The sequence below is a fragment of the Equus przewalskii genome, chromosome 1 (genome assembly GCF_037783145.1).
Source record: "Equus przewalskii isolate Varuska chromosome 1, EquPr2, whole genome shotgun sequence".
Lineage (NCBI taxonomy): Eukaryota > Metazoa > Chordata > Mammalia > Perissodactyla > Equidae > Equus > Equus przewalskii.
Window position 1 is genome coordinate 153,339,423 of NC_091831.1, and position 11,239 is coordinate 153,350,661.

Below are 11,239 nucleotides of genomic sequence, written 5' to 3' on the forward strand. Positions count from 1 at the left end.
AGAGCAGGCTGGTGGATGCTGATGGATTTTAGGAAATCAATTTGCAAATGTAGATTTCAACCTGATTGCAGACGCTTTAAAATTTTTCATTTTCAAATTAATTGTTCATGAACTGTTGGTGCATTTAAATGGACTTAATTAAACTTTCGTCTATTGATGAAGGAATCGAGACACAGTGAGATTAAGCAATGGTGCAATGTGATACAGCTTGTTTGCGGAATAACCAAGATAGGAACCCAGATTTTCTGACATCAAATCTAATGATGCTTCTAAAACCATCTTTTCTAACTTTAGTCGTAGTCTATCAAGAGTAACCCCATTCTATCACACACCCTTTCTGAGTCTGGGTTCAAAATCTGGAGTACTTTGGGTTCATCAGGCATCTTTAATAAGTTGCCACTGTCATTATCATTCAAGATCGTAATTGTGCTTTCACGTTTATTCTTTCAAAAAACATCTCTTGACCCCTGAGTTCATGCCAGTTACAGTAGAAGGTGCAGGGGACACGAGGATGGGTCAGAGCACATTTTCTGTGCTGAAGGAGTTCAGAGTTTAGAGTTTCATATTTAGCATAGCTGAATGGAAGTCCTTCTCTACATTAAGGGTTAATAATAAATAAATGTGGCTGCATCTTCTTTAGACGAGGATATAAACTTCATTGTGGATTTTCCTTTTTCCCCCCCAGTTATATCCTATAGCACAGATAGATTGGTTCAAAAGCTAGGCATCAACCAAGGAGACAGATTTGGGGCATATATAAGGAGATATGATTTAGCCAGTCTCTCTGTCTCTTTTTTCTCATCTCTCAAATTGAGTACATAGGTTTTATGAATTTTATCTTTTGAATACAGTATTAATACTTTAAGTTTAGACAACTGGCTGGGGTATCAACTGTGGTTCTTTCTATGTATGAATGGAAATGAAATGTGTATTGTTAGTTTTACTTAAAAGTAGGTTTCAGAATCAGCTTCTGATATTTGCATCAGAAGTGGTAAGCATACCAATTCTTGTTGAGTTCTGACATTTTCTCATCTCTGCTTGATGATAGGGTATAAGATATTAGGATAGCTGAATCATCTAACAATTTTGCTTAAGGAAGGTACTAAGGCAATAGAGTTTTTCTTAAGGCCACCATCAAACGTGTAAAATAATTGAGATGTCTACAGTGACTATGTCTTTGCTTAAGATGCAACGTAAAAAACCCCTTTCTAGATCATAATATTTCTTCTCAATTTATAATGAAAAGAGTATTCTTGTTCATTTCTAACACAAAAACACTATTTCTTCATTTTCTTAACAATGGTCATCTCTAAGCAATGGTCATTATGTAGATGTGTTTAAATAATCAAGAGAGTAGAGTTACAGAGAAAAGGAAAATTACTGAAGAAAATGGAATATTTAGAAGGGTAGAGTTGTTTTACTGTACCCCAGGCCTAAAACGATGTCACTGGGGCTCTCCCTTTCTCTCCATCTCTTCTACGGGATCTGTTATAGACTAAATTGTGCCTCCCCTCGCCCTGAATTCATATGTTGAAACCCTAACTCCTCAGTGTAACTCTATTTGGAGATAGGGCTTTAAGGAGGTAATTAAGGTTAAATGAGGTAACAGGGTTGGGGCCCTAACCCAATAGGACCGGTGCTCTTATAAGAAAAAGAGATACCAGGAGTCTGCAAACGTACAGAGCAAAGAGGAGGTAAGGACACAGCAAGAAGGTGGCCATCTGCAAACCAGGTAGAAAGGCCTCACCAGAAACCAATCCCGTTGGCACCTTGATCTTGGACTTCCAGCTTCCAGAACTGTGAGAAAATAAATTTTTATTGATTAAGCCATCCAGTCTGCATTATGATATTATGGCAGCCCAAGCTGACTAATACAAGATTTTTCCACAAATTGGACATGATTGCCCAAGATTTTTCATCTGAATTTATCAGCCTCTGGAGCAAAAGAGTGTTTTCCCCTATAATTCTGGCAAAAGTCCCAGGGAAGTCTCAATCTGGTCAGCTTGAGGACCCAGTCTTACCATCCCCACTACAGGGACTGATCAATATTATTGAGTGGAGGAAGGGTAATTCTCCAAGTGAGGGGGACAAAATGGCATAAGCACCATTTCCAACGAGGTAGACCAGGAAGAAAAATCATGGTCGTTTGTAGGGGAGGGGCCAATTGTTGGAGGACTCCAACTTCCCGTTCAGGAGTTTCATTTGATTTAACAGGCCCTGAGAAAGACTTGAGAAGAGCAAAGGCTGCACTCAAACAAAACTGGGGGCAAGACTGAGAAGCTTTGCATAGTGGTATGTGGGATTGATCAGATTTTTTCTAGACACCAGTATGGCCCAGGGACCCAGGAACTCAATGTTTTCTGTATGACCAGATAACCAGGTGTTTAAAAGAAAATAATAGAGGTGAGCCTGTAGCTTAGCGGTTAAGTTCAACACGCTCTGCTTCAGCAGCCTCAGTTCACAGTTCAGATCCCAGGCATGGACCTACACCACCCGTTAGCCATGCTGTGGCGGTGACCTATATACAAAAAAGTGGAGGTTTGGAAATGGATGTTAGCTCAGGACAAATCTTCCTCAGAGAAAAAAGAAAAAAAAGTTTATAAAAGAAAATAATAAATCAGATTTATTTTATGACTAACATGATTAAATACTATAAATATTTCCCAGTACCTGATAGGTAGGGAAGAAATTTTGAGTCTTTTAGACCTAAACCAGCAAACATTGTCTATATTCAACTTAAGGTCTTCCAGGCTCATTATATAAGGAATCTTTCCTTGAGGCAGAGCTTGGCTATTGCTATGGCAACCAACTTTCCATCAGGAAGATACAGGAAAAAGCTCTTGGGGAGATTGCAAAAGTATACCTTTGGTCACTGGTGAGCCTGACGCTAGAAGATGTTCCTTACAGTTCAGTCATTAGCTCTGTGTGCAACAGATGCAAGAAAGATTGATTAGGAAGACAAAGAGCTTCAGCTGAAGGACAGCTCCCTGTGTCCTTGTGATTCTAGGCCCTCTCCCCTGCCTGGGAAGGGGAGCTGAGTCAGGTGCGAGTTAAGCAGGGGTGGTCTGCACATCCCTCAGCAGTGTTGTTTGCTTATTGCTCTGCACTGTTTTACTGCAGCTTCCATGGAAATCAGGGTTGGGGAGAGGAAACAGAAAGAAAACAGACCCAAGGGAAGTTTGCAGTAAAGCTGAATTAAAATGTGGCATTAATCGTAGATGAGAAAGCAGACTTTGGAGTCAAGTGTAAGCAAGGAACTAGGTCAACAGGTTTAGGGTTTAACACAGAATGATGAAGAATTTTGGAAATACTACTGGTTAGTGACAGGGTGGGCATCATGAAGGCTAGGCATGACAGAGAAGGCATTGTGTAGAAAATTTCAAAGCAAAGCTGCCTTGGGCAAAATAAGGAAATTTTCCCAAAGCATCTTTAACTGTAGGATCTACCCTTGGACTTTTTTTCCAGTGTCTTTCACCCAATGCTGGTACCCAGGACGTTCTCCCTACCACTAGTATCTCGATGACAATTATCTATCCTTTACTTGCATTCCTTGAGAGCAGCCTATGCTTATTAGGGTATCAGTTACCTAATCTATGTTCCTGGGGAAAATTAGAATGTATTTTCCCACTAGAGAACACACTCATAATTTCACAGCAGTTTTCTGTGTATAATTTTGTTATTATACTAACCTGAAGTATTGATGTTGCATGGGCTTTCAGTCACAAAGATTTGAATTGAAATCCTAGTTCTGCCACTGACAGTTGAGTGGCCTTGAAGTAAGTTACTTAGCCTCTCTGAACCTCAAAACAGAGGGGCTGACTAAAATCGTGTTCCCAGAGTTGTCATGAGAATGGGATGATATCAGGCACTTAAGGCACTAGGCAGAGTGCCCACCACAAGGGCACTTGTGCTCCTAGTAAATGTCAACAAAGTTTATTTCTCTTCTCTCCTCCTGTCTTTCTTTCTAGCGTGGACTTTGGAGGCTGGCTTGGGAGGGGTGGGTAGAGGGAGAAGCGAGCTGTAAAGTTCCCTTTGGATCACATTGCAATGGTCTCTACAGATCCTGAGATTTTCCTGAGCCCAAGAACCAGAGTAGGAAAAATGGAGTAGAAAGCTCAGGAGAGAGAAAACAGGTAAAGGGTATTTGTATGGGGAAGTGAAGGAAGGCAAAGAGGAAACCAAAGCTCTTCCTTGGAGATCTGAAAGATAAATTGAACAGCATTGTGGTGGGGGCAGGAGGAGCAGAGGCTGTACGAGTGTGTGTGCGTGTGTGTGTGTATGTGTACGTCCATGTGAGTGTGTGTACTCCCCTACAGAATACAGGTGAGAGCAATCAACAGAGAGCAGGGCTGCTGGCCATGTGAAGAGGATTTCCTTTCAGTTCTTTTGTGCTCTTTGATTCCTACCATCCTCCCCGCTGCCTCTCTTCTTATCCCTGTTCAAGAACCTGGGTTTCCAGTCTTCACTTTGCATCTACAGAATCAGCATAGATGGACAAACAGATGCACAATTGTTTCAAGCAAAGTTGACATGAGAGAATTTGGTTCCACAAGCCAAGTTTTCCAGCTAACTTCTTTCTCACCATCTGGACCCTTGCAAGAGTGGGCACTTAGGGAGAAACATTGTCCCCATCCCACTCCTAGTGAGCTTCCTGGCTCTGTGCCACGTGTCAGCCTCACTAGCTTTGTCTTGTCTTTATTAGGGCCCTGGGTTCTATGTTCTTTGGCCCCAGCTTCTGGTTAATGCTCTTCCAGCCTCAAGGAACAGAACCTCCCTCAAACTAGCTCAAGGTAGGAAGGGATTTTATTACCAATGTTTAGAGGAACTCCTATAACCTGAGAACGTAAAGCAGGGCAGGGCCCCATAGGAAGTGGGAACTTACAGCTGGAGAGCCATCAGGAGCTGCGGGCATTCTCTATCCCTTCCGTGATCTTATCAATGAACTTAACCATCTCTTACACAACCCATCCCAAAGGAAAGGCCCTCGGCAGACAGGTGTGTTTCATGCACGGCCCACAAGGCTAATGGGATGGAGGGATACGTCTGACATGAGGACTTGTACATCTAAGGGCCAGCAACCAATCAGATATTTTCATCTCTCTAGTTTGAAGTAAGAGGCACAGATAGTGCTGTTAGTTGTTTGCAGCCTTTGAAACTGACACGAATCACATGGTGGCCACGATGGATGGAGAAAGCTACAACCTGCAGAGAGGAATAAGAAAACAGTGTTGTTACAGATTAAGGAATAAACATGAATGCTTGAACATATCTCTTATGTTTACGGATTATGGGTAGGGGTTGTACGTGTGTATGGGTGAGGTGGTTCCTTTATTATGAGAGGGTTTGGGGGGGAACAATACTCCCCATAGGTCTTACACCCTTGTCAGAAATTTAACTCAAGAAAAGATTAGAAACATCTTCGAACTAAAATTTGAATTGAGAGCAACTCTTGCATCACTGCTCCTGGAGAATTGGCACCCGACTCCAAATGAATAAAACAATTATGGTAGGATGTCAGATATCTCTAACCTAGTGGGAAGAATTAGGATAGAAGGTAAGAGTGTGGGCTGGGCTTCTGAAAAATTATTCTATTTCTCAGTAAGTCTGATTCAATATTTTTTTTTCCTGAGGAAGATTGGCCTTAAGCTAACATCTGTTGCCGATCTTCCTCTTTTTCTTGAGGAAGATTGTCCCTGAGCTAACATCTGTGCCAGTCTTTCTCTATTTCGTATGTGAGTCACTACCAGAGCAGGGCTGACAAGTGGTGTAGGTCCAGGCCCAGGGTCCAAACCTGTGAACCCAGGCCGCCAAAGTGGAACATGCCACATTTAACCACTATGCCGTTGGGCCAGTGCTCTGACTCAATATTTTAACTCTATAACTCAGAGCTTTTCTTCATTTTTTTGCACCAGACTAGCTTCTGGGTTTCTGAAACTCAGACCCTGAATTGCCCAGATGCTCATTTATCCATTTTTGGAAACATATCAGTCATAGAGAAAGCACAGATGTCAGGAGTCCCTCCTCAGTGTTCCCATGGTACCCCACGTCTGATGTTGCCAAACCCTTACCACATGCGATTGTAACCACTGGTGCATGTGTGAATCTCCCCAGACCGGGAGCTTTGTGGGGGCAGGGGTCTTTCTTATTCACACGGGTACCCAGTACTATGTGATCAAAGAGTGTTTGTTGATGATGAAGATATTGAAGTTATCATTACATTAAAGATGTTCAAAGGTACATTTACACATTATTCTCAGCTACTCAGCCTAATTAACCAAAAAAGTGAAAAATACGTTGTTTTTTAGTAAACAATAAATTTGGCCCTGCGCCCTCATCCATGCTTTTGGGTAAGTAGGAAGTGACTCCATTCCCAAAGCTTATTGAGAGGCTGGCTGGACCTAGTGAATATTTGCCCCCTGGACAGTTGCAAATATAAAGAGCTGGAGTCAGTCATTGGCAGTGTGATGGCCAGATTGGAATGTCCTTTGACCCCAGGCTTTTGGGGAAAGATTTACTTCTCTAGTGTCAGATACTTGGTACATTTTTCTCCCTTGTTCCTCCCTACTACGCCTGACACGCTCACTTACTAGTTCCCACGGGTTGTAAGAAGAGAGTCAGAATGGATGAGACAGAAAGCAACTTAGGGGCAGTAATTGCATCCCATTGCTCTTTCCAGACCCCTTCCCCAAACAATTCCTTATACGTCCACTTTCTGCAGCCAGTTGATGTCTTCATCAGCACAGAGGCTGGTGTACAGGATATACTTACATTTTGTTGAACTAAATTTAGTCAGAAATAAAATGCTCACATAGAGGGTATTCTATTGCTTCTAGGAGTGAAGTAGACATAGCTTCTTCTTTTAGGAGCTTGTTTCAGGATCTTTGTGTTTCTCACATTGGCTTCCTTAGACCTGAGCAACCTGACCTGGCCAATGGGCTGGGTGCCTGAAATAATACTGATTGTGATGCCAACACTAATATTTAACAATGATCAAATGCTTGCTATGTGTCCATGCTGCACTGAACCCTTCAAATACATTAGCTAATTTAACAAAACAATGAAGTGGGGTCTACCACCATCCCGATTTTGTTGACAAAAACTGAGATCTGAAGACGCTGTTGGCCTTAGGTCACACAGCTGGTAAGTGGCAGAGCCCTGCGTCGGCACTCTTGGGGCTGCTCCACATCCCTGTCAGCAGCCCGGTGGATCTCGTTAGCAGCGAGGATAGCTGGAAACCAGCGGATGTGCTTGCAGCATGAATGCAACCCACTATTAAGGAGTCTCTGAGTTCCTCTCATATTTTCAGTGTTTAGAAAGCAGCTTTAAGAAAATGAAAAAAACAATGATCCTGTCAGAAAGTTTAAATCTAGTTGGGGGAACCAATTGTTTGACTGACTGATTGATTAAGACAATGTTGACTCATTGATGTCTTTCTACTGGGTTCTGAGGACAAAACAGACATGGCCACTGTACTTACGTCGCTTATAGTCCTGTGGTCCATTGTGTATGTGTGAGGGGAGGCAATAGCCAAATGTACAAATACACATATAGAACTTGATCTCAGCCCATGGAAGGAATGACAGAGGAGATGAGGATTCTAGTTAGATAAGGATGTCAGGAAAAGCCTCTTTGAAAACGTAACATTAAATCTGAGACCTGAAGAATGGGAAAAGCAGGCAGTGGAAATAACACCTGCAGAGACCCAGACGTGAGACAGTCTACCATGTTCAAAGATGGGAGAGGAGCCAAGTGGATGGGCAGCGGTGGGGGTCTGAGCGGAAGTGAAGTAAGTGATGCTGGAGAGGTGGTCAGAAGACCCATCATACAGGGCCTTTAGATCATGATAAAAGTTTGGATTTTATTCTAAGTGTGACAGAATGATGCTAAAGGGTTTTAAGCTTGGAAATATAAAATATATATCTTAGAAGCTCATTCTGGGTACCACGTGGAGCCTGGATTGGAGAAGCAAGAGTGGAGGCAAGTAAACCACTGGGAGGCTCTTACATTGACGCAGGTGGGAGATACTGGGACTTGGACCTGGAGGAAGCTGTGAAGACGGAGAGAAACGTGGGCAGAGTCAAGATGATTTTCCTAAGCAGCAAAGATGGAGTATACTGGTGGGTTGGATAGGGGCAGGCAAGAAGAGGCAGGGCCCATGAAAGCTGCCCAGGCTGCTCGCTTGAGTTGACTGTGTTTTCGAGGAAATTAAAATGTCAAGGTAATTCAAATGCAGCTCCAGTCCTACATTGCAGAGAGGGCGTCACCCAAAGATGAGGTTTGCTCTGGGTCTTGAACCACGTTAAGGGTTTTCTGGGACAAAGGGAGGGAAACTGAATGAGCAGAGGGTGGTTTTGGGGAGGGGAAGGTGGTGGGAAGACCTGACTAGAGCAGGGAGCGGGTGCTGGGATGCAGAACCAGGTTGATCGGGACCGGGCAGGGTGAGGGTAGAGCATGCGTTTTGAAGACACAGGTGGGTGTGTTCTTGCCTATAAAACACAAATCATCATAAAGCTGCCCTTCAAAGTCGCTGTGAGGATTCAACAGGATAAAGTCGATACTATGCTTACGCCTTGACATGTAGTAGGGCCTTAATTAATGCTCTATAACATAGTTATATGTACATATATTTATATATAGTATATATAATACATATTATACACTATACACACACACACGTGTGTGTATATATTGTGGAGGAGCTGAAAGACAAGTGTGGGAATTTGGATTTGATATGAGAGAACATGCGTTTTTTGCTGATGATGTTTCCTGAGAAGTGGCCCATTGAATGATATTTAAAGGAGATGAATTCTGGCATTAGGGTCCCTGTATGATCTAGTGAGCAGAGATCCTTACTGAGCGACTCAACAGTCCAAGAGCAACTAGAGGATACAGGGAGCACATACTCCAGAGGCTGAGAACGTAGAGCTTTGTGCCGAAGGAGAGATGGACCGAAATAGCTTCATGAAGAAAGGAAAAGTATGACTTCATGATATAGGGTTTAAAGAGTTTGATTAAAAATCACCAAGCCCTTACATGACAGGGCCTCTTAAAAAAATCAATATCAGCTTCCTGAGTTCTCAGTGTACAAAGCACTTTTCACACCACTTTGAGCCTCCTCTCAAGTTGAAGGAACTTATTTTAAAACTGGTTAAATCTTACAGTAAAGGGAAGTCATATTCTCCTTTATACCCATTACCCTGGAGTGTCAATTCCATTGTGTTATAAGAACTGTTTGATTTTAGTACATAAAAGGGAGCTCCGTCACTGAAATATAGTATGAGGATTCCAGTTTTTAAAAAGAAAACCGTAGGTCGGTAGGGATGAGGGATTTAGCAGGAAGAACTTGATGAATGTTTACTCCAAATATAAATCTTAAAAGGGAGGATATAAAATATTAAATATATATCCAAACTCTAAGAGAATAAAGCATGATGTAAGGAGTCAAAAATCTGCTACGATACTCACACGTTGAATTGAAGCCTCCATCAGCCTGGCTCCCCACAGGATTAGAACGAGCAGCGCCCCCTGCAGACACGAAGCATGAATGAGAAATAGTCACCTTAATCCCAGAGGTCTTGTTTGTTACCACTGCACAACCTAGCCTATTCAGGCTGTTATCTCCAGCTTTGGACACTCATTTCCCCAGGATTCCATTTTCCGAGAGTGGGAGGGAGAGTTTTGTTTTTGTTTGGCACATGAATGAAATAGAAAATCTATCTGAAGTTACCACAGTGATATCTTATTGGTTCAATCTGTGAATAGGGTGCTAAGAAAGCAAAATTGAAGGGTTTCATTCAGGTAACTTTGCTTAGTCTATGTCCAAAGTTTGCACCTGAACTGGCCTCATCATGGAATTATGTTACCTTATTTTTTTAGAAAAAGCTTCAAGATATAATTTACATACCAGACAATTCACTCATTTACAATGTACAATTCAGCTGTTTTTTAGTAGATTCACGGATAAGTGCAACCATCACCACAGTCATTTGGAGAACACTTTCATCACCTTAAAAAGAAAACTCATACCCCCTCACTCTCCCTCCCCTGTAACCCCATCTAGAAGGACTTTGGTGCATATACCTTCTGATTGCATATATCTTCTCACCAGGGCAGAGCAAAGTTACGACTTTGGTCTTAATAAAGTCCTCTATTGCAAGAAAAATAAGGAAAACAATCAGGGCCTTTGCTCACGGGGTTTCTTCTGCACAGGCCTCTTTCCTCCTCGTGGCAGAGAACCTCATCTGCACACAGAAGTGTTCCTGAGACACCTCATCCAAGTTAGACTCCTGCCTCACCTCCACTCTTGGTTCGTTTCCTTCATATTGCATATTATATTATTTTTTGTCTTAGCTGAACTTTATTGAGGTGTAATTTATATGCAACAAAATGTGGCCATTTTCAGCATGCCATTCAATCAATTTTGACAAATGTAAATGCCCAGTAACCGCCACCCCAATCAAAGTATGGACATTCCATCACCCCCAAATTCCTTCCTGCTCCTCCAAATTCAGTCCTCTCCACCTCAGCCCTGGGCAAGTTTTCTGTCACCACGGATTAGTTTTGTCTGTTCTAGACTTCCATACTAATCACAATTTAAATCGTTTATCTATTCCTTTTCTGTCTCCACAACCAGACTTTTTTTTAACCATGACTTTCTAGCACAGAGTGTCTAGCACAGAGCCAGACAGCGTCAGAATGAATGAACCCCAAATCATCCTATTTACCAGCTTTGATTTAGAAAATTGAACCATCTAAGCATTTGACAGTAACAGTGTGGACTTTATTGTGAGGGTTAAAAACAGGCCTGGTGGGGGCTGGCCCCGTGGCCGAGTGGTTAAGTTCGCGCGCTCCGCTGCAGGCGGCCCAGTGTTTCGTTGGTTCGAGTCCTGGGCGCGGACATGGCACTGCTCATCAAACCACGCTGAGGCAGCGTCCCACATGCCACAACTAGAAGGACCCACAATGAAGAATATACAACTATGTACCGGGGGGGGGGGGCTTTAGGGAGAAAAAGGAAAAAAAAAAAAAAGAAAAAGAAAAACCAGGCCTGGTGGCGTAATGGTTAAGTTTTCATGCTCTGTTTGCAGGTTCGGATCCCCAGCATGGACTTAACGCGCTGCACTCATCAAGCCATGCTGTGGCGGCATCCCACATGCAAAATAGAGGAAGATGGACACAGATGTTAGCTAAGGGCTAATTTTCTTCAGCAAAAAGAGGAAGATTGGCAATGGATGTTAGC